We start from the raw sequence: 25,028 nt of genomic DNA, 5'->3' as shown, positions 1-25,028 counted from the left end.
GGGGGAAGGAAATGCCTTACTCTAGCTCTACTGTTGTCATATAACAACAGCGTGTCCAGCAGCAGTGACCTTCTGTGAGAAGTTCTTGGGGCTGTCTGGAAAGATTGCTCAGTGGGTAAAAGCACTACCAGTGTAAGCCTGCAGCCTGACGACCCAAATCCAACCTCTGGAACCTGTGTAAAAATGGCTGGATGTGGTGGTGCACATCTGCAATCCCAACATTTTACAGTGAGATAGGAGGAAACGATAGGAGAATCACCTAGAAGCTGAGAGTCAGTAGCCTAGTGTGCACAGCATAGTTGCTGTAAAAACTGACTTTGCCTCTGATGTCCACATGTGTTTTGGGGCCTGTGCTCACCTGCTCCAATGAAACCTGGTGTCTGACTATGACTGAGTGGTGAACTACAAAGTCCCACTCAGACAGAAGGTGTCACTTTAATCTGTGGTTGGGGGCAGCAAAACAGATCTGGAACATGGGAGGCCAGAAAAGATGGTGGGAGCAGAGTCCCTTGACATGTGTAGGGACAAGGACACAGGGCTTCTTCAGGAGCCTTACACTGCAAGCGGGGGACACACCGAGTCACTCACTAGCTTACACTACCCTGCACAGCACAGACAGAAGTGCCCACAGAAAGAGACAAATCCTCTGGGGCCATGTTCCACTTTCTAATTCTTTATTCACAAAGCATAGGATGAACTTTAGGAAGCAAAGTGTCAGGTTTGTCGTGACTGTGTTTGAAATGTTGGTGGAAAACTGGGTTGGTCATTGAAGACAAGGAAACAATGTAGATACTGAAATAAGTTTAACTGTTGAAAGTTAAGAAGCTTTTTCAATATGTAATGTGGGATTCCATCACATGTGCTTGGAGACACCTCATTGAGCTTCCCATAAGCCAAAGGATGCCAAAGGGCAGTGACAAGCAAGTTCCTTGTTTAATTCAAAATGTAGGAAGTGTTCTGAAATGTTCTAGCAGGGCTGGGCACAACCAGTAAATATCAGACCCTGAACACTACAATATCCCACAATGGTTAGCACGTTGTTACTTCCCCAAGACTGAACTCATTTACACATCTAGGCATAAAGCAGCAATTCAAGGTCATTCTCAGCTACACAGCAAGTTCAAGGCCAGCAATCTCAAAGGAACCCCCAAAAGAGAGGGACAGAGGCAGGGGAGGGGGAGGGAGAGGGGATGAAAACAGACAGCGCCATATGGGCACTCTATGCTCTCAAGTTATGAAACAGGAAATGATGACCTTCTGAACTTGCGACAGTTTAACTTCTACTTTATTTTAAAGGCACCAAGATATTTACAAAAATATTTTTCTTGTTTGGTTCGTATGTGTTTTGAGTTTACTTTTAAAACTTATCTTTTATCAGCTATTTTGGAGATTAATCTAACAAAAGAATGAAACTTAAATATATTTTGGGAATTTAAATTATACTTGGAGACTTAAATACATTTTGCTGATGACTGGTTACCATACAGTTACAGACTAGGTATATGTTAAATTTGGGTAAAAAGTTATTAAAGCATTCATCTTTTTCATTTCACATAACTCCACCAACATGTGAAATAATTTCAAATTGATCTGTAAGATGTTTCTTCCATTTACAACCACAATAATTCCTCTGTAAGTCAAGCTCCTACGATTCATGCTGATATTTAGGTAGAACTTTGTTAAAAAAAATGTGAGCTTCATTTAAACTCACCTTTGGTCAATCCTTGGGATTTGCTTTCAAATATAAAGATCATCATAAAGTATTAAAGAATAGACTTTCAGTACAGCAAACCTTGAAAAGGACAAAATAATTCACCTTTGCCTTTCAGACAACGCCTGGATCCCTACAGATACAAGCCATTTCAAAGACAGGGCCCCAGAGCATGCATCCAGCTGAATACCGCAACGAGTTTATTCTTCTTGAGTGGAATTTGGTAGTGAGAAAAGGAACAACTGTGGAGCATCCAAGGCTGAGTAAGGGCTGGCCAAAATGACACCCCACTATGTGAGGTGACTGGTGCTTGGGAATCACAGAAAATGGAGGGGCCTGGAAGGACAGGACAGCTGAGACAGTAAGCAGGAGCTGAGATGGAAGACTCTGAATGGCACATCAAGCTGATGACATAGAATGTGCTTTCTTGGATATACTGTATTTTATTTTACTGCTGACTAAAAACTGAGTAATATCAGCCTGAATTACTATTAGGATGAGAAGTTAGCTTTCTACTATATATGTTATAAATATAAAAGAGATGATATATTTTTAAAAAATAGGACAGGATTATCAAAACTACTCAGAGCTGCTTTTCAAAAGCATATATACTATAAAATGGCTGGAGTCAGCATCCTGTGTGTTTACAGTAGCATAATGATTGTTTTTCCTTGAGTGATGCAGTCTAAGGCTGGCTATTTCATAAGGTAGTTTACTCTAAAATTTAACAAGTCAAAAATGTAATTCTATTAAACCCCTGAAAGCTCAAATTAGAGAATTTACACAGAGATAATGGGAATCAGGTGCTTCCTTTAGATGAGATACCCTTCAACAGAGTATGTGTGAATCTACCTTAGAGACAAATGTCAAACAAGTAAAGGGTTAAGTCATCAATAACCTACACAAATCTCTTCCAAAATGATCATTTTTTTCCTGAGGTTGGATCTCTTTATCTAAATCAACCCAATTGTCTATTTTACCTTAGCATAAAATTCTAAGAAACTATTAACCCCAAAATGAAAATCTACATTTCTTATTTTTGACCGATGACAAGCGAGGGCCAATGCTGTTCCCAGGCCACTGCTGAGGTACTTAGCGTCTATGAAACTGTCACCTGCCTTATCAGCGATTTGCCATCTCTAAGAAGTGGAGTGCCCACCATCTCTAAATACTGCCACCTCTCTACACCCTACCTACTGGAGTGTCCTTCTTGTCCACTCATAGCTGTTTGCTTCCACCCCTACTGAAGCATTTTACCGAGCTCCTAAATTTTGGCCTTCTCTACATTTTCAATCTTTGGCCCCCTTGTCCCATTTTTCATGGCATAATATTTTGTCCTGATTTTTCCCACTAGAATCAGATACAAAGTATTTTTAAACTGAGACATTTTATACTTCAATTCAATAAATACTAAGTATATAATAAATGCTGTATGCTATATACTATATAATAAATGCTATCCCAAGTATAGATATTTTGTTGTTTGCCTCTTTCATCAGGAAAAGTCTAACACAGGCTTAGATACACATCTGCACCCAATCCAACTCTTGCTAATTAACAAGTAAGCGATCAACCAAAATCCAATAGTACAAGAGCTTGTTACTCCCTTGCCTACCAGATCCACAGACCTTTAAGATACATTATCTTAAGGATAATGGCCTCTTCATCTCTGTCCACAGTAATCAAGCCAGGTCAATTCTTAGACTTCTTCTCTAATTCACTGATAGGAAACAGAGGCTCTGCTTTGTAACACACTGGGTTCCACCAGCCTTAGTTCTAATATGCATCTGCCAATTACATGCCTGGAGATGAAAGTGAATGGGAAAGAATCCTTCCATCAGAGAAATCCCAGCGGGAAAGCATCAGGCACACACAGGAACACTGCAGGGCCCAGGGTGTTTGGTAAATATGTGTGTGCATGTGCTGCCATGTGGAGAGGAAAAACCTTCAACTCATTAGGACCATTAAGGCAGAAGCTCCCAGAGGAGAGCAGACATGCTAAAATGTGAAGGACATTAGGGACAAGGACATTCCAAAGAGAAGGACCGAGATGTGAAAAAGGCCCAGATACACTAAGCAGCAGTGGCTTCTCATAGCAGCAGTGAAAGGTGAATACATGGGAGCAATTCTAAGAATGGACAGACAGATGGTAACAGCCACACCAAGGGGCCTTAATTACAACCTGATTGTCTTCAGGCCAGAGGCCTGGGAACTAGTTTGTGATACCTGTATGTTTAGAACGTGACACAACATACGTCCTTCATACTTCCAGAAGCCTGTACTCTCGGGAAGTGTCACTAGTCACAGTGTCACTAGTGTCACAGGCAGGTTCTCCACCTCGCATCCCCTCAGCCCTCCCACTCCCCCCACTCCTGCCTGACTGCTTCCTTCCATCCTTCAGTCTCCTCCATCCCTCCTTCCTTTTCTGACAGGGCCTAGAAGAGACTTAGCATCCTGAGAAATCCACTTACAAGCCATAGCATTACAAAAACCGACGGCCCCTTCAAAGGCAACACCAAGTTTATCCACCTCAGTGTTCCCAAGACTTAGACTTGGAAGCCTGGAGATCTGCCAGAGACCTTCCATTAACCTGGTGTGAGCACTCACCCTCAGGCCTGCTCTTTCTTCTGCCCTTTCTCCCACCACTATCTCCTCAGTCTGCGTTTGTCCTGTGTCTGATGCTTCCTAATAGGGCTCATCAAGAAAACCTGATGATGAAGCCATCCATGGGATCTACGTTAGCACACACAAGACCTCCCCTTCCCCTCAAATCTGCAAACAATTCAGCACAAACACCCGACACCCACATATGCAGAAGCGCCCCCACACAATCTGTCAGACTACAGAGCCCTAACCTCGAACAGCCTGAATTTCTGCAGTGCTAAACCCACAGCTATAATATTTTCTCTTTATTCTTGTACTGAAAAAATGAAGGCATCCTGGGAAGAAAATGTCAATGCAATTTGACTTTGCATTCAGGAGGGAGAAAATGTGCAAGAAATATTAGCATGTGGCCAATCTGACCCTATAGGCTTGCTCTCTCAAGGTGGTGATTTCGTATCTGGTTCCTATTATCCCAATAGTGCTATATTCTCATGAAATGCAAAATGTACAGGAAGCTTCCAATCAGAACTTCCTCCACTTCACAGGGATCTAACTTGCACACACTTATTTTGATTCCCATTGCACCACCAACTAGAATGCACTAGGGATTTTCCCCCAGGCCATGCACCACATTAGGAAATTCACAAGCCAAGCATTTTATACTAGGAGGTCTGTATTATAGGCTAAAAAAGAAACTACTTTTAAGAGCAAAAGCATACAGCAGCTACTGTCTCTATTTACATACTTCTTAGCTACAGTAAGATCCCCCCACTACTAGTTAAACGAATGACCACTAAGACTGTGGTCTTCCATCTGAGATCTACCATCTGAGTGTTGCAGAGGCTCGGGCATGAGCAGTACAAGCTCAGGGCAGACTGGGCTATAAAGCAAGACCCTGCCTCAGAAGGCCTCAAAAAGTAAAGTAACAAACAAACAAATAAGCAAATGATCTCAGCTCCATTGCAGTTGCTGGATGAAGTATGACTAAGCCCTGGCTGCTATAAGAGTGGAAAGCGGACTTGTTGGGAGCCATCTTGAATAATGGGAATAAGCAATTCCTTAAAACCTGACTCTTTGGGACAGGGAACACAAGGCAACAATGAGTCTAGGTGTTGAGCAACTTTTTAGAACAGAGCTAAGAGCCTGGGCTTCTCGAAAAAGAAAGAGAACAAAAAGAATCTTACGAATAATCTTCAACTAGCTTGAATCTTGGACACAAAAGCTCTGTTAAGGACCCAGGAAATTCACAGGACAACAGACAAGCAGATGAGAAGGATCCATACCCGATGACCAGGACATACAGCACAGAAATCATTCGATCACTTTCCTTCCCTTTCCATCACATTGTTAGAGTCTCCAGAAAAGGTATCTCAATGCAAGTGCAAGAAACAGGACACATGCGTATGTAGGCACACTCCTCTCCAGCATGAGGCCCGCGTTCTAGTCCAGCTCCTGAGATTGCTTTGCATTCTTAGGAGAGTTATGCGGTTTGTAAATTAGCTCTTCCAACTAAACGGAGCTAATTTCTTGGCTGGCATCAGCCTCACAGGCCTATTGTGAAGTACAGAGAAATGATGAGATGCCTAGAGACCAGTGTGAAGGGTCTCCAGATGACAAGTCCTGGGACTGGTGATTCACTCAGCTGAGATGCTCCTCCATATCCCGGCTCTTTACCACACGATCTGGTACTGGTTAGAAAAGGAAAGGGTTTGGTCCATACAACATAACCGCAACACTGCATTTATAAATATAGCCCAAAGTCAACTACGGTGTGTAACTCGCCAATGCCCCATATTTCATTCAGTGCAATGTGCTTCCCTTTTCTAGATGTAGAATCAAACCCTGAAGGGATGTCTATAATTTTGCCTGATACATCTAGGCATCTATCCTAGGGGGAGAGAGAGAAAGAGAAAGAATGAGAATGAATGTTGGGGAGAGGAACAAAATGTGCACCTAGACAAGTTTAACAATTAATGCATCTCTGAAGAAACACCTTGACGAAGTGGCCAGATTCTACCTCTTTTTAATGGCTGATCGCATTTTATAAGTCATGGTGGGACTGGCCATAGGTTAATATTCATTCATCAAGCACCTTCTAGACACCGTATCCCTAAAGACCCTGCGCTGCTTTATGGATATTCTGATCTTTAACCCTCTCAATGGCCCCCCAGTGAGACAGAGGCCCCTTTGTTTTTTTAGAAGAGAAATGAAACTGTTTACCAATTCACCTAGTGTATGACAGAAAAAAATGAAGATTGCAGACCAGGCAATCTTAACCTTAACCTATGTAACATACATAATCAACTACATCCCTGCCCCTTTCAACAATTACAACAGAAAAAGAAAATGTACATTCCCTTTGAAGATATGTTCTGATAAAACAAATGTTTCAATGGGAGAGACCGTCGGAGCTACTTAGATGTACTCATATAGTGGTGCTTTTAAAACACGAAGAAGTGAATGAACGTAACCTGCAGAGACTACAAGTCCTCCTCCCCAATAGGTTCGAGGCCTCATGTTTGGTGCACAGAATAGCACTACTGGCTATTGGAGAGGAGTGTTGGTAGGCTAGCCTGCCGGTCATCCTTATCAGTATTTTCTCATTTCACTTTCTCTGCTTTCTCCAGCATACTGGTTACCTGAAGCAGTTCTAGGGAAACCAAAACCAGAATGCCACAAGGCCAGCTACAGAGCAAGTAGGCATTCTTCACCAATGTCTGCAATGGCTGTAAACCTTGCCAGAGACTCTCTCCACAGGGATCGAGGTTCTCTCATTCCTCAGACATATCCTCTCCTATACCCGGCACAAGCAAAGAGGAACTGAACCTTGGAAGAGTGTTCTGTAACAGTGTCCTCCCAGGTGGAAACATTAGATCCTGCGGAGATACTCCTTAAGATATAAGCAAGCAACCCAAAATAGCTTCAGGAAGTCCCTGGAACTGACCAGATTCACTAAGTCCCTTCCTCCAAAGAATAAATAGTAAAGACTGGTGAGAGTTACTTCAGACAAGACAAGCTGCAAAAAGGACTGAGAGCAGACTGGATGCCTAGAACAAAGAAACCAGCTGAAGTGCCTGGAAAAAAAATGTATAGATCAACTGAGGCACCTGGAGAGGACACTCTAACCTGCAGAGCTGCCTGCCTGCAGGCTATGCAGTGTGCACCAGGTTCCCAGCTCTTGAGAGCTGCCACCTAGGCTGGGGTACACTGCACGGGATGCAGCTGTCTTTTGAGTCCTTTCTGTTCCTGTAAGTAACCCCAAGAGAACTCATTGGTTTACCAGGTTGGCGGACTACTACTCTGTAGTGAGTAGATGGGTGTGCTGCATCTCCTTAGAAAAAGTCTTGTCACACCCAGAGAGATACACAATGCGACTGGAGAATAGGGAGAAGGCAGAGTGTGCAGGCTTCCTGAGTCTAAGCACTGTAGATGCTGAAGGCTTCCAATGTGAACAATCTGTATGGAGATGCATCCTAAGTGTACAGTACACACAGGACTTGAGTCTGTGAAATGGAGGAACACGGTAGTAATGGAAAGAATATAAACTAGCTTAGTAGCTACTTATATTGATTACATTTGAAATTATATCTTGGATATATCAAGTAGATAAAACAGTATTAGAATTACTTAATTGGGACAACCAATTGTATTTTAACTGAAAGTGGTAGGAAAGAATTTTAATTACATATGTGGTCCCCATTGTCTTTCTGTTGAAACCTCTTATGGCCACATTTAACATCTTGGACTTCACTCTATGAGTGTGGGACTGTGAACTTAAATGGAGGCCAGACATGGTCAGGATTAAACTTGGAAGGCACCACTCACTATACAGCAGAGAATGGGCTGAAGCAGATAGATGATGGTTTGAGATAAAGAAAGCAAGGGACCCAAGAAGGCTCTACAAGCATCCCAGGGAGAGAAGATAGTGGTTCCAGCATGGATTTTACCATTCGCAGCAGCAGAGCTGGAGAAAATGGGAAGATAGAAAACATACTTAGACAGCAGTGGCCTTAGACACGGCCACTGGTTGAAAGGGAGTGTACCAGAACTGTCTCCCAGGGCTCTGTCATGTGTAGCATGACATGCCACCACTCAGCATTAGATAGCTAATATTTATGGTTTATCGGGTATCCTGAGGTTGCAGCAGCGGTGTACATGAAGCTCTTCTTCAGGAGACATGCATCATAGATGCCCTGGGGAGGGTGGGATTAGAGCATGCTGCTCCAAAGTGCTTTCTTTCTGAAGCGCTCAGACCAACTACCTAGGGCTTCTGCTAAGCCAAGAAACACTTTGGAATGCTGCCGGAAATGATGATAGTAATTGATGCTGAGTCCAGGAAAGAGGCTGAAAGCGCAGCAAATGGGACCCACTGGGCTGGGAGGGGCGGGGTCTTTGCTATTGGTACCCATTTCTTAGTTTCCTTCCTAGAGAATTTTAGCACAATAGTGCGGCAGGTGAAAAAGCTTCCTAATCACGCGCAGGCTTCAAGGTCAGCTCAACTCAATGACCAGTTAGTGCAGACACCTAAGCTCCTGCACTGGAAAAATCCTGCCTTCCCTATAAGCATTCAGTGAAATAGGCCAGATAAAGAACCACTGGACTCCCTAATTTTTTCCATTGAGTTCCAAAAACTCAACGTTTTCCCTCTACTCCAACCAATACTGATTCCTCAGAGAGGGCGCTGGGTGTAAATGAAACTAGTTCTCCGGTCTCAGGTTGAGGAAAGCACAGGAAATCTCACTAGAAAAGTAAGGTGGGCATTTCAGTGTTAACTATACCGAGAGCGGAACACCAGCCTGCGGCTGCCGTGACATCGGAGGCCTGCTCCTTCCAGGGCAAGCATTATCATGAATAATTAAAGCCAAGCTCTGCTTATCAAAATAAATGAACAAAGGCTTCTCTGACAGAGCAGTCCCTGCCCCCACCTTTTAAAGGCTGTTCAGGAGACCATTTTCCTAGCTCCATCTCCTCCTTCCACTCTGAGCATCTTCAGAGCCTTCCTTGTCAATTTGGCTAAATTAGCAAGCCTCCCCGCCATATGGACTTGAAGCCGTAAATCACAAATATGACTGTGTGTAAAATTATATAGCACGGGCCCAGTATAATAATAAACACATTTATATTTTATAACTGCTGTTTTTTTCCACAGCCAGGCTGCCTCATTGCCTGAGCCCCAGAGGTTCCCAAGTACTCCCCACTGGCCCCCATATTCAGCCTCTCTCCATGTACAGTCTCCCTCCCTCTCCCCACTTGTCACACAAACTATCTGCCAAATGCCAGCCAGATCGTCTTTGTGCTGTGGCACCAGGCAGGGAACTCCATGGGTCCCCGGCCCTCCATGCAGCCATACACAAAAAATAATCAGGTGACTTTTCAAACCATGTCAGTGTGGGCCCTTGACCCACAGACCTCAAAATTTCAGTGGTTTGAGTCTAAATCATATCTGAAAGGACTCGCGTTTGGACAATGTAGTTGTGTATACAAAGATTTAATGCCTCAATAGAGTAAAAGCTGCTAGCTAATTTTAAGTATTGCTGTATTCATCTCACAAAAGATTTAAAAAAAAAAAGTTTAACAGTGAGCCCGTGGTAATTGATCCAATAAGCTTTTCGAGCAGGGCCCTTCGAGGCCGCTCGTGACAGCTGTGAGAAGGGTGCACGAAGGGCTTTCCTTGGCTGAAAAGAATCTTTCCCAGCCCTTAGCTTTGATCATTAAACATTCTGGTTTTGGAAGAAGGAGGGACAGTAAGGAAAAAAAATCACAGACAAACCTGTAGCAGCAGGGCAGGAAATGGGGACACGCAGGGGGACTAGCAAGCACTCTCAATGCTTAGCAGCAAATTCCAAACAAGCTAAGCTCTATTATCAAATGGAGATGGGGTGGGGGGTAGGGCATGCCAATTACAATGGCTTCTTAAGTTTATTTCCTTGGTAGGTAGGATGAAATGAAAGGGAGAAATAGATTTGGAAACACAATGATTCACAGGAATAAAGGACCACACAAAGGAGAAGCCACAGGCCCAGTCCTCAGAAGGTGAGCCCTCAACAGAAACGCGTGTGCCATTCACTTGCCATCTAAGAATTTGCCCCCGTTGGTGTTAGTATTTTTTCTTCTTCTTCTTCAGATCTCTGGAAGACAATGAAGTGCCCACAGTTCTGCCGTTCCTATACATCCTTTAGACAGGATGGTGAACAGCCGTCCCTCTTCACTGGGTGCTGTCTCTGAATTCAGAGGAGAGATCAGCGCACACAATAGCCAAGTCTAGCCTAAGCTAGTGCTCTTGCTCATTAGTGGACACACAGTTCCTGCATTTCCCAAGCCATCCTCTTCTGAAGACATTTAGCTCATCCGTAACGATCCCCATTTGAGTTCCCAGCTTGCTACTAAGATGGTGGCTACTAAGGGGCCAGGGAGAAATCTCTGTTTACCATCAATTCTCTGTTAGTAGATATCATTTCAAGAATCTGCACCTTGCATTTGTCTGCATCTTTCAAACCAGCTTGCAGTTAAGGATATCCACACAATATCTACCTAAGACTGAGGAATACCCAAGGCCACCCATGGAGAGAATGCGTAAGACACTCTGTTTTCTCAGCTACTGTGAATTTGTCATCCCATTGGACAAGACGATTCTTCCTATAATTGTTGGCCCATGTGTGTTATGCAGAATAGAAACCAGTGAATCATTTATTTTCCCTAACAAAACCAAACACACTTGGTCTGTGTTGTCAGGGTTCCCCAAAGAAACAACAGGCTCTCAGGGGAACAGTGTGAGAAGCTCTGCTACAGTCACCAGTGACTGCAGTTAGCCATCTTCTGTAATCCTTTCCATCTGTAAAATGGGTATGAGAATAACTACCTCAGGGAGGCAAGAGTTAAATGAGAGGATGTGTGAGAGAGAGCTTTGTAAGCTATACAGACCGAAGTAAGAGACAGTACTGCTTACTTGAGCGGTTAAGCGATGTAGAAAAGCTATTCCCAGACCTGGTACCAAATTGCCTTCTCACCCTCAAAGCCAGCCCAAGCCACAGTGTCTCAGTCTCTCCCTTCCTTGGCACATCTGCTCTGGGGAACTGGTTAAATAACCATTGCATCTATAGGTCATCAAGATAAATATTACTGATTCCCAACAGAGTCTAAAACTAAGGTCCAATAACAACTGTGATCCAAAACATGACACTTACTGTGACCCCACGAGGCCGGCTCACTAATGGCAATCTCTCCAAGTGGCAACGGAGAAGCTAATCTGCGTGAAAGCCACAGATGTCACGTACTCTCTACAGCCACATTCACATGTATAAGAGCAGTACTGTCAGCAGTATTATGTCCAAACAGCAAGAACAGTGGCATACAATTATAATAGCATATTGTCCATTGTATCTGGGGATAGCATGTCTTATTTTCTACGCACGTGAATAAAGCTAAAGGAACCAATGCATAATTCACATCTCCTCAGAAAATGCACATATAAAGTACACGCTCAGTAGACTGTGCCCTTAAGTCCTTTTTATCTGAAATAGCACTGTTCTCCCTACAAATTCTGAGTACTTCTGGGATATTCCTTACGGTGCTATTGCAGATCTGAACAGTGAATGACGGAAAATGTACTGAAGCAGCAAATCAAATACAATGCCAAGTCTCCTCAATAAAAGTGATATTTTCAGGCTGGAAATACATCTCTCTTATTTCTGTACTGTAAGAGTTAATCTTTTGGATAGCAGGGAAATCGGTCTCATAAATCTCTGTGAGCATGCCACGTGAGCAGGCAGGTATAGAAAGACAATACTACATGGCAGTGTGGAGCCTTGTGCCCTGATCAGCCAGGCCTGCTTCCAGCAAAGCACTGCCCTCCTACATACCACCCTGGAAGCTCCCGTAATTCAAACCTTTGCCTCAGCACAATCTCAAATTATTACAGGCCAGGAGCCTTCAGCAAAAGCAGTTTGGATGGTGCTCATGAATGTTAATCTAGAAAGCTAAGCAACTAGCAGGTAAGGTGATTTCCTTCACCTCCTAAGGGGGGAAACAGCATATGTTCTAAGTCTCAACAGAAATAATAAAGTATGCAATGCATCTATTTGGTCCATATTGTTAAAGACCATTAAACAGAAGGGAGAGCCTGGATGATGATCTTAAGTGGATAGGAAATATTTTTCAAGTTGTCTATAGCAACTTGGAGAACAGATGACAAGGCTCTATCAGGCAACTGGCTCTCTGCCTCAGTTGTGAGGCTGTGCTGTGCATCATGGGATATTCAGCAGACACTTAACCTCCAGTCACCAGATGCCAGTATTACCACCCTCTTCCTCTACCAAGATGGCAGATGAAATGCATTCCTCAGACCTTGGCAGATGTCCCCTGAGGGCAAACTCTCCCCACCCTTAGCCTGGAACTTATCAGGCAATTGATGAGCTCACATTAGTGAAAACAGCTGGAACTGAATGAAGCTTTGCTTTCATGTGTAGTGGCCTCTTCAGCCACGGAGAGGTGGCCTCAGTTTCCCCTCAGTCTACTGACTTTCATGTTCTTGTTGAACCCTCATTAGCCTTAGTGCTTAAGAGTCTGGAAATGTGTATCTGAGCCAGTCACTACCCTAGTGAGAGGGTGGCCACGTAGGACAGTGAACGCACAATGTCCACTTCAAAGGCAGAGTGGGTTAGAATTCAGCTCTGCTCCCAAGCACAGGGCTGTACTTGCCCCATGTTGGGGTGTGTGTGGGAGGGGGCACCAGTTCCAATCCCCACATAGGAATGCTACAAGCACTGATCCGTGTCAGGAAGTTCTGCTCCAATTCTTCTTCCCAGATGTCCCAGCAGTCTACCTGATGTCACAGGTGTTAGTTTTGTGAAACACAAGCATGGCAAGCCCTTTTTTAAGACTGAAAAGTTGAAGCAGCTATTTGGTCTACCTGCTTTATTCAAATCCCAAAGCTTACTTGATTCAATACCTGCATTTTTACAATTGTTTTAGAAATGGAAATGCCCAAAGACAAAAAAAATCTATTTTCTCAGAGAGTACAAAGGGAACTCAGAAGTGTGTACTGATGGTCACCTGTCACTGGGACTAACCACAATCACCCACGACTTCAAAGACTCCAACCTTGAGCTTCCTTGGTCAGAAATACAGTGAGACCATATTATCATATCCAAGTAATGGACAAAGACAAACAGGGCCAGGCACAACAAACCCTCAGAACTCCTCTGGGACTTTTCAATTCACACACTGCTTAAGTCAGCGAGGAACAATCTACAACATACATTTAAGAAGTTGGTAATTTGTTACCAACGATGACTAAACCTTCTAATTACCAACTTTCTTTCCATCAGGATATAAAACTTGTCTGACAACAAAGGAATGTTTTGACTTTTGGTGGTTCCATATGAGCAAATGGTACATCTTTTCAATGTATAATATTTAGGAGTGATTAACAACTGGAACGCTTAATACATATAACAGAAATAACACGGTACCTGCTCTGCAGTATCCTCTAAAGGTGAGTTTTGTCTCTTGCTCGCTGAATGCAACTAATGGCTAGCTGATTTTCTGTTGACCTATGGGACACACCACAGTCTTGACCATCACCTAGCAGAATGTGAGTCTACCCACTAATTTTGAAGCCCTGTTAAGCAGAAATGATTTCACAGAGCCTGGTCTTAACTCACAGTGGAAGGGCCTGCATCTCCACCAGGCTCTTCCTGCCACACTCCCGAAAGGGCACGGTGACCTTGCTAGGATGGGAAACCAGCAGCAGCTATAAGTGTCAAGTAAGAATGAGTCGCCTTTGATCACTATTTCTGTGTACAGTCACCCAACATGCTCGGAGTTTTCTCAATAAAACAGCTCCATCCCAGGGGAAAGAGCTATCTCTTCACAGAGCCCCAATTTACACAGACTTTCTCAACCATTTAAAGTGGATATCCTTGGAGCATGACTTCACATCTGAAGAATCCTCCTCACACTTCCAGTGAGAATTTCAGTAATGATGAAATGGAAACTTCTACCTGAACATGTGATATCAACAGTAATTATACATTTTACTTAAAAACAAACAAAAAACACCTTTCAAAAGAATGCCAGAATTACCTTCAGATTTATTTTGCTTCATATCTGGTCACCTGCTGTAACTGATCAAGTTGTGTAAAACATGCATTATAAGTCTTTGTGTCTGCAACAACATACTGTCCTTAAGCCTAAGATATGCACTGTGCACATCAGAGGAACAAAACGCATAATGCCAAGTCAGCAGGGTCCAGAGGCCTTTTTTTTTTTATTACTTGGTAGGGAACAAAACCATCGGGAGAAATCCTATTATGTTTTGGTTCACTTTATTTTGTACTTTGTGCACCGTGAATCAACAAGCCTTACAAAAGAATCCTGTCCGTTTAAGAGAGAAAGTGGTACTACCCTTGAGACGCCCGAGCTGCTGCTTTGTTAGTGACTTGGTAATTTTAATGTTTGTGCAGATTCTCCTGGTGCCTCTATCAAATACCAGTGTGTAATGTTTTGCCAGGTTTTTTTTTTCCATAAGAAGGTCCAATCTATCATTTATGTGATTGGTCTTTAAATGCCTTATTTCTTTTAAACTACACTCATAAGGCACGCAGAGAAAGGAAAGACTTCGAGAGCCTAATGCGTTTTTCAGAGCTAAAGGGTTTAGTGGAGAAAGCAGGATGAGGGGACGCAGGTGCCAGACATTGTGTAGAATTCGCACTTATGCTCCATTAATTGCCAGCATATCTTCCTCTCCCCTTTCCTCCCCTCCCCCACTAAATCCCTCTGGAAAACAGCAGAGCAGCAGGCCCAGACTGGTACCCAGCAGCAACACCAGGAGCAGAAGTAGCCAATTACCCTCTAGAATACAAAGGGGGAGGGGGAGGAGAAGAAATGATGCAGTTACCTAGCAACCAAAAGGAGCAGAAACAGCTGTGTAGCAGGCCCAGGCTGGTACCCAGGCAGAAGCAGGATAGCCAATTAGCACACTGTATTTAATGCTGATGTGGTTTCCTAGTAACAAGCTGTACAAGTCTGTGTGTTGAATTCTCTCCCCCACCCCACGTTTTCCTCAATCATGCACAGTATTACTATTTGCCCTAATTACTGTTTCTCCTCTGCTTCAAGCAACCATTATTTTGTCCCCAGAGAAAATGGAAGAACTCAGAAAAAAAATCTTCTGTAATGACAGTATTTAGTTTCAAAATCAGTTTAGCTGTAAGCCTTGAAACGCTAAACAACAACAACAAAGAATGAAGAAAAAGAAAAGCCAGTAATCCTCCCTTTGCCTAAATGTCTAAGGAACCTAGGAAACCTTTTCTACATACAAGTGGAATAAAGATATTTATAATGTGTGCTAGCATTTGCCATGTTCCACATCTTCAAATAGGTCGGATCCTCTCTGTACTTGAATTTATTCATATTGATTTTCCAATGTTCTCCTGAACACTAGGAACATAAAATGCCTTATTACCTGTATCACAGAAGGGAGATGTATCTTTTGTTGCTCTTTCTAAAATACCAGTACTAGTTTCAACAGGCTCATGAGCAATGGCGAATTCAATATGAGCAATCATTATTTCCTTCCTACAAGTCGAGTGAAGTAAAGGATGCTGTGTACCCCACTGCATGTAGGGAAGCATCTACTTCCATGTTAGCAGTTCATAACCAAGCAATGAATCCCACTGAGGTGACATCGAACTCCATGAACATACAAATAATACAGAAAAACTTTTAATGTGACTTTTCTACAGTTATTCTAAAGTATATTTCCTGCTATACTTGATGTTGATATTCAGTGGAACGAGTACCAGAGTGAACCTTTCCCTTATATTCTATCCACCACCAAACATTGGACAGCTCTATTCTGCTCAGGGTACCTGTCAGAATTCTAGGATCTTCCCCCTTTTGACATGATGTAGATTTAAGGACAATGCATAGTCTTTCTTTCAGACTCCCTTGATATGGAAACAAGGGCTCTAAAGGATGGTGTTAGAAAGAGTAGCACCCCTAACTAGACAATCCTCCATATGGAGGAGAGATCCACCTTCTTGGATGCAACAAAAAGACTGACATCCTTTACGATCTTTAGTGCATCTGGAGAAATTGGTAAACTGTTTTGTCACAATATGCCTGGGAATTTTGAAATGTAAGTTCCTGAGAACAGAATGCACCTCTTTCCTGATTTCCATATATTTAGTGTTCATCATGGATATATTGTGAAGGCAGAAACAACAAAAGAAACCAGAGTATCTGTTATGATGCTAAGTGACTTGTTCATAACATAAAAGAAGTCCAAGTTATAAATGCATTTTAATTTGTGGACACAAACAAAAGAGATCTTACCTGAGTGCAGATACAGTCTTGGAGAAGATACGGGGGAAGACACAGGTCAAAAGAGAAGAGGGCCTTTCCAAAGAGGCGTGGCCTGGACAAAACTGTATCTAGGCTCAGTAAGAACTGCCAATGGGTTACTTCTTGATCTTTGTTTACCTGAAAGTTGGAGCCTCATGCTTCACAGGCTCCGAAGGCAATAGCACTGTCTTAGAGCAACAGCACTGTACAAATGGAGGCTAACCTCAGCTTTGCCTCGACAGATAGCAAACACGTTAAAAGCTGTGACTGTTTGATTATTTTAATGGTCATGTCTCCACCAACATTTAGTATGATAATTGTCATGCCAATATATTATCTGTACACCAAACTGGAGAGAAGCGAGTCTTAGGAAATGATGGGGAACTCAGAGAGGATGGTGAAGAATAGAGTCAATCCTAATGCATCCATCCATCAAGGCTCCCAACTGACTTAGTGACTCTTGATATTCTATAATCTCCTATAATTGAGAATTTTAAAAATTGAAAGAAAAATTGCCCTGTTGTTCTCAGTTACATGTAAGCCACCAGTCAACCTTATTTACCGCTACTGGATCCTACTTTAAGGAAGATTGTAAAGAGAACTAGAGGAGGGGACCAAGGGTTTTGCCTCAGGTATCTGGAGAGGGAGTGTAGATGAAAGGAATTGAGATTTGAGGAAAGCAGACTGCCCAGGGCCTTCGGTATGCTCCCATTAGGAACTGTCTGGATGAGAAGGATCAGACTTTCTATGTGTCTAGGCAGCATGGAAGTCTAGATTCCCAAGCAATTCCATTGGCTCCTCAGAACTCCTCTATATGAAAAGCTGGTTTCCAAATGATGCCCTGTCAAGGCTTCAACTGTAACTTCCACTAGATTCAAATTTACTAAATAGGGTGAAACAAACCAAACCCAGACAAACACTGCATGCTTTCCCTCATATGTGGAACCTAGCCTTATGTATATATACATATGTGACATGAAAGAGAAAGACTGGGTGGGGGAAGGGGGTGGAAGAGTCTAAAGGAATGGTTGGACAACACAGAAGACTGAAGAGGTCACTCATGCACAATCTAGTTTACTTACACACAGATAGGCACACACATGGGACACAGACGTGAAAGCAGAAGGCAATATATGGGTATATGAGTTAGACAGGAAGGGGTGAGGAAAGGGAAGGTGACAGCTACTACAAGAAACTCTCTCTCTCTCTCATTCATATATATATATATATATATATATATATATATATATATATATATATTCTCTCTAAAACAACAACAAAAACCAAAAAACAACATTTCATCCAGCTCAGTCGGCTCAATGCTTGTTCTGAAACCTTGAGGACCTGAGTTCTACCCCAGCACCCATGGAAAAAGCTTGCTATGGTGGAGTACATTTGAATGACAGCTCTGGGGTAGAAGAGACGGGAAGATGAGGTCAGCAAGCTAGCCATCCTGGTCTAACCAGCCTGCCTCAGCTCACAGTAAGTGATCCTGTCTTAAAACCAAGGTTATCCTTTAGCCTCCACACGTGTGCACATGAACATGTGCACACACATCTCCCAAAGACATGTTGTTTTACAAGAATCTTTTCTTCTGCCATCTTTCAGGAAAAGGACAATGTCCAAGTTATTTGCTGTTGTCCTCTAACTGTTTTTAAGTGTTCAACTCTTTTTCCTAATTCAACCAGAATCACTTCATTACTGCTCAACTTCAGGAGATCAGGAGACTTATAAAATCTACTGCCTACTGCCAGCAAGGTCCCTTAAGAGCACCTTACTCCTTTAACTTCAACTCCTTACAGAGCACCACTTCACTTTCTTCAAACTTGCTGACTTCTACAGAGGAGAACTATGATCATTATAGCTCTTCCTATGTTTCCTAGCACAAAACACCCTGCCACCATCCAGGGTATATACTCTCCCATGAGAAGAGGTTCCCAATTCAACATTGTTAGGAAACTGAATTTTAGACTTCAGAAATGAGAGTAAGGAAGAACTTCTAGTAGAGCAATAAAATACTGATTAATTTCATGTTTCTCTCTTTTTGGTTCTTTTATTTTTAACATACTTATTTACTGTGTGAACATCAATTATCCATTAAAAGGACATCTGGAATAGGCATCCCACAAAGCCTGTATTTATTACTATAAGTATAATGATAAAATTAATGTGCTTATTGTGTGTATGCTGAGTTTAAACCATTCTACCCAACATGTGTTTACATAAATTTATCTTCATAAATGTTTAGAGATTTCATATTACTAGATTATCATGTAGTGAAGTCTAGATTTCTCAGATCATAGAATTCTCCCATTAACTGTCCCCTACCACCCTATTTCATACGTCTTCATTTCAAGCTCCCAAGTCTACTAAATGCAGACTATTAAACTCTCCCTCCTTGTAAACTCAGCCTTTAACCCCTGTTCTGCTTCCCATCCCATAATAGAGGTCTAAATGGGTTTCTGCCTCAACACATAGATAAATGTCATTAGCAGCCATGTGTCTTAGCAACTTACAGGTCCCTTTAATGTCTTTAAATTGTCCCCATTTCAGTTGCTATTGTATAAATTCAAAGGAATTCTATCTACAGCACTGAGGCAGTTGAAAGTGGGCCAATAGGCCCCCTGCAGTTTGATGCTGAGGTATTTAATTTTATCCTGCTGATATGCCTGACCTTGAATTAGGTCTTCTATTTATATAAATTAGTGTATTGTAACATTCCTGTCATTTAAAAACATGGACAGCATCACTAAACATCCCTTGCGAAAGGGAAAAGTGACTTTTTAATCCCAAATCTTCCATGCTGCCTCTTCCTATTGATAAAGCCCTCGCCCTCATTCAATGCCCATTCCTCCTAAAGATTCCTTAGAATGGCCTTCCCTGTTCTCTGATGGTGACAATGGCCTTCCCTGTTCTCTTCTCTGATGGTGACTCAGTGGCATGATCCCTCGCACCTATGGGCAAAGTGAGAGCTAGACTTGGTCCTCAACTTGATGGAATTTAACATTGTCTCAAGGTTGAAAACCTCTTAGTGTGCCCGTGGAGGACATTTCCTAGATGTTTAACAGGTGAGAAGACCTAAACACGGCCAGCACCACTCCATGAGCTGGAGTGCCAGAGTGAATAAAAAGGAAAAGTATGAGTCCCAACATTCATCTCTTTCTACGGCCTAACTGCAGTCCCAAAATGATCAGTCATCCTGTTACACCCCTCAATTGAAAACCTGTCTCTTCCGGTACACAAAATACCTCCTATCCCATGGAAAGAATTCTCCAAGGAGCACCCAAGAGAGTGGGGCCCCTTCATATCTGCCTGTGAGTAGATCCACAGAAACCAAGATTTAATTGCTGGTCTCTTCGTTGACTTTGTTGCACAAGTTGCTCTGAACACTATGAACTTGGACATGCCTTTCTATGATTCTCCAAACAAGAAATGCTGTCTCGTGTACGCAGAACTCTTCCACCAAAGTCATTTCTTCTAAGAAGTGACCAGGGAGAAACCGGAAAAAGAGCGTTGTCTTTGTGCATAAAACTCCTCACATCTTACAGGTTGTGTGCTGTTAAAAATGAGAATTCTGGGGTGATTTTCTTAAACACTGGGAGTGACAGTTCCTGGTATTTAAATGTAAGGGTTATTCAGCTAGTTGTAGACAGGATAAGGAAAACTATGACTACAAGAGTCAATAATTGAGAGAGAATATCACATATATCAGAAAAGGGGGTGTCAAAGGCATCCAATGGCATGACTGCTGAAAAGCTAAATAACCTACATGGTATCATTCTACCTCTCCCTTCCGAGACCCTTCTCAATGTCCCTGTCACCCCATTCTGTCTCACCTTCTTGCCTCTCAACCCTGGATCCCATCTCTAACTTCTCCTCCTTTAGAAATCAGTATTTAGGCCCAAATTACCAACTTGAACATCATCTGCTACAAAAAACAATCCCCACCACAAGAAAATAAAACCAAAAAAAACAACAGCAACAACAACAACAACAAAAAAGGCCACCCCAACATCTCATTGCTTGATATGCTTTGGGCCAAAAACTTTGCAGATTTCAGCATTTTCAAAAACAGTCAAACAAGAAGGAGGAAGAAAAAAAAAAGAAGAGTGAGTATTTTTCCAGTCCACTAAATCTCATCTATAGAAAAACTAAATAACATTTAAAAAAGTCCTCAATGTAAGCAAATCCACATCACCAACAGTGTCTTGTCTTTATGTGGAAAAGACAGAGGCTCACACATTTTGTTTTATTTTATTTTATTTTACTTCAAAACTATGTCTCTTTTGCAACACAGTACCATATAATTATATAACTTTCTATCTATCTATCTATCTATCTATCTATCTATCTATCTATCTATCTATCTATCTATCTGTCTATCTGTGAACTTAAGAAAACAAGAAGCTCGCATCTCTCCTTTTTCTGGGATGCTTTCCTTAAGGCCTTTTTCTATACCCAAACACCATAAAAATAAGTAATATTTCCACTGTCTTGGAGTGAATCTTATCATTGAATCCACCTGGATCCATCCATAGCCCATTTTTTAACTTCATTTTGACGTTGGGCCGGCGGGCGCTCTCCCCGCTGCAGACTCTCCCATCCCAGATCCCACTGCTGTACCCCCATGCCCCTAAGCTCTCTGCAGCCCCTTCCCTTTGTATGTAGGTACTTAATCTGGTTTTACCCTTCATGCTTTTTTCATTACTTAGTTCATCCACAGCACATAAATTAGCGCCTTTGTTTTCAGGTCCCCATGTGCCCCATTCACACCAATTCCAAATAAATACTTGATTCCCATCCATTTAATCCAAATTAATTCATATTCCCTCTCCCACCCTCCGTCCCTACTCCTGCCCCACTTCTCGTGCATTTCTCTTTCTTTTACCATGCTTGTCTTCCAGGGCAGTGTAGATAGTGACTGCTTCCCTTGCTATCTTAGAAAAGCCTTGTTCTACATCACTGCCAATTTCCATAGGCTAGAGCTTGCAAGGTCCACTTAACTATGCATCCTGGCATCCACGAGCATCTTCCCTCCTCAGGGACACATCAGTCACTGGAGTCAGGAAAGAAAACTCACATGACTACGAATGTACTTCTTCCAAATGCTTGGGTACGGAAATGTCAGAGACAGTATATTTTCTGGTCTTGGAATTCACATGATGAAGTATCTTGGGTATAAGACTCAGTTCAAACACAAATTTACTTTTCTCTCATGAACATACATAGCCTGAAAGCAATATTTTAAAACATTTTTTTAAATCTGCATTTTGACTGTTCTTTGTGTAAAAAGTCAGGTGTGGAACTGTCTACATTGTGGTGTCAAATGGGGATCTCAAAAACAATTTGCAGAGGGTCTGCAGAGATGACTGCTGGCCCAGGGGTTGTCACACAAGCATGAGGACATGAGTTCTGATCTTCAGCAACCACATACAAAAGGATGGATGAGATGATTCTTAATGCTCTCCTCTATCCTCATAGATGGTGCCTTGTCTTCATCAGAGACCTTCCTCCAGCACTGGAGAGAATGCAGAGACCCACAGCTAGTGATTATGGGGAGAGAATCTAAATCAGAGGTCTCCACGGGTTCCAGTCCCTCAAAGCTCAGGGAACCCAGAGGAAAGGGGGGAGGAACAATTACAAAGGTCAGAGGGGATGGAAGACACCAAAATCTTACTTCCCATGATTCAGTGGGAACATGGCCCACTGAATCAACTAAACAGGGTTCATATGGGTTCACAGAGACTGCATGGGTCTGCATCAGGTCCTCAGCATATACATTATGGTTGTTAGCTGGGTGTTTCTGTGGAGTCAGAGTATCTCCAATTCTTTTGTCTGCTCTTAGGATGCTTTTCCTCCTATTGGATTGCCTTGTACCATCTTCATATGGAGGCTTTTGCCTTGTCTTATTGTATCTTGTTTTGTTGTATTTAGTTGTTGTCTCCAAGAGGCCTGCTCCAGTCTGAAGGGAAAGGGAGAGGGGCAGATCTTGGGAAGAGGAGGGCGAGTTGGGAGGAATGAAAACTTTGGTTTGGATATACTGTATGAGAGAAGAATCTATGTTCACTAATAGGTAAAGAAGTAAGGAAGTAGGTAAATAAGTAAATAATGAATAAGTAAATGGATGGATGGATGGATGGATGGATGGATGGATGCATGGATATACAAATACCAAATATGGCCGAGTATTTCTATAATCTCAGAGCTGGAGAAGTGAGGATTGGGGGATCCTAAACACTGTGCCAGAGAGCCTAGCCAATCTGAGCTTCATGTTCAGTATGAGAGCATTTCTCAAAAACTAAGATGGGAAAGAGATTGAGGGAAGCACTCAATTTTTATTTCTTGCATCCATATGTGTGTGCACATACCCACAACCCCCACAAATACACATACAAACACACTAAAAAAGAGTGTTAAGAATTTGGAACATTTTGGGTTTGTGGTCAAGGATACTCAACCTTTCTGTAGCTCTAGCCAACTGACTCATCTCTAGATCTCTAGTTTGCATAAAGCTGTTTCATTCAGTTATCGCTAATCAGTGTCAGCATCAAGAGTAATAACCAAAACCACCATAGCAGTAATAACAAAACAACTCTACTACTACTGTTAATGAGCTATTGTGACCTGCCAAGAGAACTGCTTATTCAATCTTGGAAACTACCCGTTATGTGGACACAATTATCTTTCTTTATAGATGAGGGGACTGAAGCTCAGAGGAACTAATTTATACGAGTCATAAGTCTAGGAGAGACAGAACCCAAACCCAAGTGGACTTGGCTATTGCGCCTGGCTCTTAACTGTTCTTCAATACTGCCTTTCTCATAACATACTAGTTGACAAATACCGTTGAGAGGGATCTTGGCACTTCCATCCATCAAAAAGCAAGTAGCTGCTGGAGCTGTGCATCACAAGCTCCACCTTGGTATGTACTCTCAGTAGACAGTTTCAAAGAAGAAACGCCTAAATAACACACCAGTCACCACAGTTACCATCTGGACATCTCTGCTGGAGTAACAGGTGGAAAGAAGAAAACCTCTGAATTTTTACCCACCACTCCCCAAATCTCTGTTCCTCAGAGCTGTTGAGCTCCAACACAAGAGGGAACCAGTTTAGTGTCAAAAGTTCAGAAAGTTATCTACCTACTGCCATGCATTTCACAACCCAGCACATCTTAACATTCTTGCTTAATTTTGCCTTCTCTGGTTTCCTTAGGGCACAGGAAGAGTGAGTTGTGTATTGTAGTCTGGAGGTACTGTAGCATCATGCTATTACTTTCTGCTTTGACTCAACAATAAAGAAAGAAATAAAACTTAAAAAGTTCAGAAGAATATCAAGAGAAGGAAAGGGCAGACAACACAAGGAAGCATTGACTTTGGTGTGTGAAACTGTAAAAGTTGATCTCAGATTCGAATAGGAATCTGAAGATGGGCCGTGACATGCAAAAGCTGTGCTAGGGAAACCATTGCCCAAACCTAGCCAGAGCCACATAGTGCTTTCAGCCCAGTCCTAGGGGCGTATGCCCAAGTCAAGCACATAGGACACAATGCAAGTCCTCTTCATTGCATGAGAATACCATTGATGATTAAACCTGTGGTGTCTACTCACACAGGATTCATTTTCCCTCAGGAAAACTGTTCACTGCCTCACAAAGATATCACAGGATCCACCCAAACATCAAAGCTGAAAGAAGTCTTCAGGACCATATTGTTTGACAAACATGGAAAATGGGGCTCCAGCAATACACATAGTCACAGAGTTAGTCAGCGGCAAAGTTAGAGACAGAACCCAAGTTGTCTGACTTTCCAGCTAAGGCCACCACTTCCTTGGTAACACAGAGCACAACACCCACCATGCCTCCATATCCTCATGCCCCATGCCAACCCCAGGGTGGATGGCTTGGCTGGGGTTTTAGGCAGGGTCTCACTATGTAGGCCTGACTGACTGGTACTCACTTAAGTAGATATGACTGGCCTAAAACTCATAGAGATCCAGCCAGTTGTCTCTGCCTTCCACATCCTGGGCCTGAAAGGCGTGCACTATCACATCTGATCCCAGACACTTCTCTCCTCTCATGGGCCATCACCCACTTACCCCGAGAACATTCATTCTCTCTAATACCACTGGGGAGTCTCCCTAAGCAGTATACAAGAACCATACAAGTGATACACTGTTCTATCGACTCACTTAAAAACCACCAATCCCAGTAATTGCTCCTAGTGGCACTTTGGTGGACCAAGAAGAAACATCACCCCAAGTTCCAACCCCAGGACTGAAAACAAAGACAGTCTCAAGGAAAATGTCAATTTCCTTCTTGGCTGTGTGAACACCTCACTTCCAAATAGTCACACTGGCCCAAAGACCAGTATCA

At 42.5% G+C, this 25,028-nt stretch overlaps 1 protein-coding gene across 5 annotated transcripts in view; it reads right to left on the bottom strand.

Annotated features, from left to right (window-relative positions):
- The window catches only part of Klf7 (KLF transcription factor 7), a 90,608-nt gene that overhangs the window by 20,784 nt on the left and 44,796 nt on the right, over positions 1-25,028 (bottom strand). The window lies entirely within an intron of this gene.

Source organism: Apodemus sylvaticus, chromosome 9 (assembly GCF_947179515.1).
Source record: "Apodemus sylvaticus chromosome 9, mApoSyl1.1, whole genome shotgun sequence".
NCBI lineage: Eukaryota > Metazoa > Chordata > Mammalia > Rodentia > Muridae > Apodemus > Apodemus sylvaticus.
This window is presented reverse-complemented; position numbering and strand designations above follow the sequence as displayed.